This window comes from Microtus ochrogaster, linkage group LG5, assembly GCF_000317375.1.
Source record: "Microtus ochrogaster isolate Prairie Vole_2 linkage group LG5, MicOch1.0, whole genome shotgun sequence".
NCBI classification, from domain to species: Eukaryota; Metazoa; Chordata; class Mammalia; order Rodentia; family Cricetidae; genus Microtus; species Microtus ochrogaster.
In genome coordinates this window covers 5795335-5801888 of record NC_022031.1, presented here as the reverse complement: position 1 = coordinate 5801888, position 6554 = coordinate 5795335, and positions in this window count along the sequence as shown.

The following is a 6554-nucleotide window of genomic DNA, read 5'->3' as shown; positions in this document are numbered from 1 at the left end:
AAATTGGCTGATGGAGAGCTTTCTGGAGAGCTATCTGTTAGCGGAACCCACCCCACATTCCAAACTATCTAGGGAACTAGGTGTGTCAACTTGTGACTTCTTGGCCTAAACTATCTAGGGAACTAGGTGTGTCAACTTGTGACTTCTTGGCCTAAACTATCTAGGGAACTAGGTGTGGCAACTCGCGACTTCTTGGCCTACAGTGACCTGACTGAAGATAACCTCCTGCCTACGTGACCAGCACGGACCACGTGACCAACGTGAACCACATGGCGAGAGCCCAGGTCCCTGTGCCCATCCCCCAACTCCTCACCCTATATAAAGCTGTACCCCATCTCTAATAAACGGAGGCTCTGACAAATGTAGCATGGACTCCTTCTTGTCTCCTAGCCCATTTATCTTACAGATAGTGCCTCTCCGGGACCCTGGAATAACTGAACTGCCAGACTGGTTACTAACCCTAGACTAAGTAACCTGTCAAGGCAACCAACAGGCTGAGAAAGAAATCATAGAAATATCACCTTTCATGATAGCCACAAATAATATATAAATCTCAGAGTAACTCTAACCAAACAAGTGGAAGACTGTATGGCAAGAACTTTAAATCTTTGAAGAAAGAAACTGAAGACAACACCAGAAAATGGAAAGATCTCCCATGCTATTGGGTAGGTAGAAACAACACAGTAAAAATGCAATCTCACCAAAACCAATCTACAGGTTCAATGCAATACCCATCAAAATTCCAGCAAAATTCTTCACAGGCCTCAAAAGAACAATATTCAACTTCATAAAGAAAAACAAAAACAACAACAAAGAATCCAGGATAGCCAAAACAATCCTGTACAATAAAGGAACTTCTAGAGACATTAAATCTCTGACTTTAAACTCGCCTATAGAGGTATAGTACTAAAAATAGCCTGGTGTTGACATAAAAAAAGATGGGAGAATGAATGGAACCAAAATGAAGATCCAGATATTAATCCATACACCTATTGCTTATTTATGACAAAAAAAGCAAAAAATATAAAATGAGAAAAGAAAGCATATTCAACAAATGGTTATGGCATAACTGGATATCAACATGTAGAAGACTAAAAATGGATCTTTATCTATCACCATGACAAAACTCAAATCCAAATGGATCAAAGACCTCAGCATAAAACCAATCACACTGAACCTCATAGATGAGAAAGTGGGAAGTATACTGAAGGCATTGGCTTAGGAGACCACTTTCTAAATAAAACCATAGTGACACACTGAAACAATTAATAAATGAGACATCCTGAAACTGAGAGGATTTTGTAAAGCAAGGGACATGGTCAACAAGACAAAACACCAATTTACAGAATGGGAAAAGATCTTCACCAACCCCACATTGGACAGAGGGCTGAATTCCAAATTATATCAAGAACTCAAGAAATTGGTCATCAACAGAACAAATAATTGAATAAAAAATGCAGTGCAGAAATAAACAGAGAACTCTAAACATAAGAATCTAAAATGGCTGAAAGACACTTAAGGAAATGCTCAACATTCTTAACCATCAGAAAGATGCAAATCAAAATGACTCTGAGATTCCATCCTATACCTGGAAGAATGGCCAAGATCAAAAACACTGATGACAACTTATGCTAGAAAGGTTGTGGGGAAAAGGAAACACTCCTTCATTGCTGATGTGAGTGCAAACTTGTACAGTTGCTTTGGAAATAAGTATAGAAATTTCTCAGAAAATTAGGAAACAACCTTCTTCAAGACCTAGCAGTAACACTTTTGGGGTATATACCCAAAGGATGCTCAATCACACCACAAGGACATGTGCTCAGCTATGTTTGTAGCATCACTATTTGTCATAGCCACAACCTGGAAACAACCTAAATGCCCCTTGACTAAATAATGGTTAAATAAGATGTGGTAAATTAACACAATATAAAAAATAATATCTTGAAATTTGCAGGCAAATGAATGCATCTAGAAAACATCATATTTAATGAGGTACCCCAGACCCCAAAAGACAATTATCACATGTACTCACTCATAAGTGGCTCTTAAACATAAAGCAAAAGAAAAACAAGCCTACAATTCACAATCCCAGAGAAGCTGGACAACAAAGAGGAACCTAAGAAGAACATACATGGATATAATCTACATGGGAGGTAGAAAAAGGCAAGATCCCCTGAGTAAATTGGGAGCATAGGGATAATGGGAGCATGTAGAAGAGGAAGGGAGGCAAGGTAGGAAACAGAAAAAAAATATAGCCCAGTAAAAACAACCATAATGAAAAAAATAAAGAGCTTAATTTAGAGACATTAGATTGCCTCCGTACTTTATCTCACCCTTGTGCACACATCTTAGTGGCAAACATAAGTTGACATCTGTAACATGAAGGTTAGGCTTGTTGGGGTTTCTGTCACGCCCATTCCCAGTCATTTAATTCCAAGGAAAATCACACAGAGATCTCCATAAGTTATAAAACTGATTGGCCCATTAGCTCAGACTTCTTATTAGCTCTTGTAGCTTATATTAACCCATTATTTTTATCTATGTTAGCCACATGGCTCGGTACCTTTCTCAACCAGGTATGTTACATCTTGCCTTTTGGTGATCTGGGCAGGAATGGGAGGAATGGGCTTCCTCCTTCCTAGAATTCTCCTGTTTTTATCGCCCTGCCTCTACTTCCTGTCTGGGTGACCTGCGTATACTTCCTGCCTGGCAAATCAGTGTTTATTCAAAATATGACTGACAGAATACAGACAATTCTCCCACACTAGACATCTATGTTTGTTTTGCTCATCTATCCATAGGTTCTGCCTGGAAATACCTGGAGGTCTGTCAGGAATAAGTAAGTGAAACATATGTTAAAATGCTCTGACATAAACTAATGATAAAAAGATTTTTCAGTATTGATAAATATATTCTTAGATAATATTCCTTGCATAAGGAATACAAAAAATTTCCTAAACACTGTAAAATTAATACAAATTTGTAACAACCAATTTTGTGTTACACCCTCGGTACAGTTCGCGTATCACTGTACTGTATGCGAGTCGGGCAAGGGCCTGGAGATTGAAAGAACTCACAAAGAGACCTGGGTCATTCGAAAGGAGATCAGCCGAATGCCATTTATTCAAACTTGGGGAAATTTTTACGTACCTAACTGCTGCACAAGAATTTCCGCCCAGGCAGGTGGGAAATTACCATACCAACAATGGAGTTAATGCCCCACAGCTAATCACCAGGTGGGGCAGAGGGAGCACAGGAACAAACAGAATGCTTTAGTTAGCTGACCAGAAACTGTCCTCAAGATGCACCCCAGAAACAAGGGCAGACCTGGGCCCTACACAAATTATGTACATTAAATATTGGTTATAAACTGGAGTTAAATGGTAAAGTTAATTTATTTCAGGATAGTATTTTTACATGACCCTTTGATGAACTAACCATTTGATTACTATTGCCACATTTCCAACACAATATTTAAACATCTACCATTTTCTTCTGCATATTGAAAAGTTAAGTGGTAAGTTTTTTTCTACTGGACATTTTTATTCTAAAACTCAAAGAGAGATTGTCAGAGGGATAATTACTAGCAAGTTTTGAATGCAGTCACTTTATTCTAGTTCAAGATTTTAATCTACATGTAAAGACCTCTAGGATGAGGTAGTTTTGTTATTCATAGAGAAGTAGAATCACTACTACTACAGGTAGCAGACAGGCTTGTAGTTGAGGCAGAGGCTGTCCAGGTGACATAATTAATAGGCATAGAGGAGAGAATTCGTTATGGAAAAGGCAAATTCTTTATTTTTTATTACTTTATAAATAATACTATTCAAAATTTCCACTTCGTCCTCTCCTCCCACTTCCCTCCCACTCCCCTACTCACCCTCATCTCTTCCCCTCCAGTCCTAAGAGAGGGCAGGATACCCTGCCCTGTGGGAAGTCTAAGGCCCTCCCTCTTCCATCCAGGCTTAAGAAGGTATACATCCATATAGTCTAGTGTTACAGAATGGCGCCAACATGTGGACAACTGTATCCATATAAAGCCTGAGACAGCTTGGCAAGTAATTCTAGAACAAAATAACAGCATGTTTTTTTGGTAGCAGCAATTTCTTCGGTCTGCTCTTCCTGCTAAAGGCAAACAAGCACTCTCATTTAAGAGAGGCTTCCTCACTCAGCTTTAGCTGAAAAGCCCTGCTGCTCTTTAAATGGTCCTGCCATAAAATACTTAAATTATGTTGATGAAAAGCTGACCACATGCTGTTCCGTTTTCAGCAGTAGCAGGAAAAAAGCTGTGCCATTTTAAAATGCTGGCTTTCTGGGCCGTCTTGCCAGGGCAAACTTTGACTCTTTCAGGCAGGCAATCCAACCACAAAGCATTTGAGTGTGGCTTGTGAGCACACTGCTTCAGCTTGCTTCCTTACAAGGACCTTAAAATGCTGTAGAGTTGTGGCAATAAATGTGGCTACTGCTGGTACATCAGGCATGAGGCTGAAATCTCAGAAAGCTAAGAAATGGGCTGGATCTAGCCATCAAAGCCATAGTTTTAATCCTATGGGTATATTGCTTGGTAAATTAAAGCACTCCTGTAATCAGAAAAAGAGATATACAATAATACAATAAAGAGAGATTAAAAGATGAAGAAAACCTCTAAATGGTTTACAGTGTGTTAAAAATATATCCTGGCTTGGGAAAGAAAATAATTTTTCTTTTTTTTATACTTTTGTTAAAGTTCTTAAAGTAAAAAAAGAAAGAAAGAGAGTAGTTGGGTGTGGTGGTACACACCTTTAATACCAACACTTGGGAAGTAGAGGTAGATGGATTTCTGTGAGTTCAAGGTGTGGTAGCACATGCCTTTAATCCCAGCACTTGGGAGGCAGAGGAAAGTGGATCTCTTTGAGTTCAAGGACAGCCTGGTCTACAGAGGGAGTTCCAGGACAAAGATACACAGAGAACCTGTCTCAAAAAGCCAAAAGTTAAAAGTAAAAATAAAAGAAATAGTGGTTAAAATAAAGTCATGTAAAGATGAAAAATAGACAGAGAATCTTGATACTGTATGTTATTATGTCTCTTTGAATTGTTTGAATGCTGAGGAAGGAGCAACAGCTGCTAAAAGATATTTGCTTATAAATGCTGCTGAATTAATCCAAGATAAATATTTTGAAAATACCTTGACTTCAAAATTGAAGTCAAAACATATCTTACTTGGAGAAGAGATTTTGCTTTTGTTTCCACAGGAAATGAGAGGCTGTGGATTCATTCTGAGTGAAGAAAAATCAGGTTTGATCAAGGAAGACCACCTGAGAAATCTCTGGTAGGAACAGATGGCCTGGATGTCTGAGTTCTACATCCAAAACTATTCAAAACTACTGTCTGAGATGATCAAGTCTCACAGGATACTCCAGTCAGGACTTGATTATAATTCAAAATTTTCTTTAGGTCCTAAAAGATTATCAGCACTCCAATCAGCTGGAAGTAGCCTGAAATGCTATGCCCACATTTCCATAAAAATGGACTATGGATATTTTCCTTAGTTTAAAAAAAAGAGGGGGAAGAGGTGTGGGAGAATTGTCTGTAGTCTGTCAATCATGTTTAAAATAAATGCTGATTGGCCAGGCAGGAAGCATAGGCGGGTCAACCAGACAAAAAGTAGAGATGGGGCAATAAGAACAAGAGAATTCTGGTAAGGAGGAAGCCATTCCTCCCAGCCCTGCTCAGATTACCAAAGAAGCAGGATGTGACCTACCCTGCTGAAAAAGGTACTGAGCCATGTGACTAACATAGATAAGAATAAGTTACAAGACATAATAAGAAGCCTGAGAAAATGGGCCAATCAGTTTATAATCTTATGGAGACCTCTGTGTGATTTTCTTGGGGTCTAAAGGGCTGTGGGAACTGGGCAGAACAGAAACCCCAAGCAGCCCGGACCTCATGTTACAGACTAGGATCCCAAAAGGCCAGTACATGCAATAGAGACAAATCACAGTGCCTATCATTGGCCTCTCAGTATTCCCCAAATGGTCAGCCACATTCAGAGGGTACAGTGTGACCCCATGCTCATTCAGTCTCAGTCCAGCTAGATTTGGTGAGCTCCCATTACATCAGTCACACTTTCTCAGTGGGTGGACCAACCCCTTGGGGTCCTGACTTCCTTGCGCATATTCTTCCTCCTGCTCTTCAACTGGACATTGGGAGCTCAGACCAGTGCTCTGATGTGGGTCTCCGTATCTATCTCCATCTGTCCTCGAATGATGGTTCTATGGTGATATTCAAGATAGTTATCAGTCTGACTATGGGACAAGGCCAGTTCAGGCATCCTCTCCTCTACTGCCCAAGGCTCTAGCTGCGGACACCCCCATGGATACCTGGAAACCCCTTTAGAGTCAAGCCTCTTGCCAACCCCAAAAATGGCTCCCTTAATTAAGATATCTCCTTCCCTGCTCCCATATAGATCTTTCGTCCCTCTGAACTGTCCTAATCCCCCTACCTCTCCCCAACCCTCACCTTCTCCCCTCTCTCTTCCCCTCTCCCCTTCTCTCCTCACCCCCATGCCCATGCTT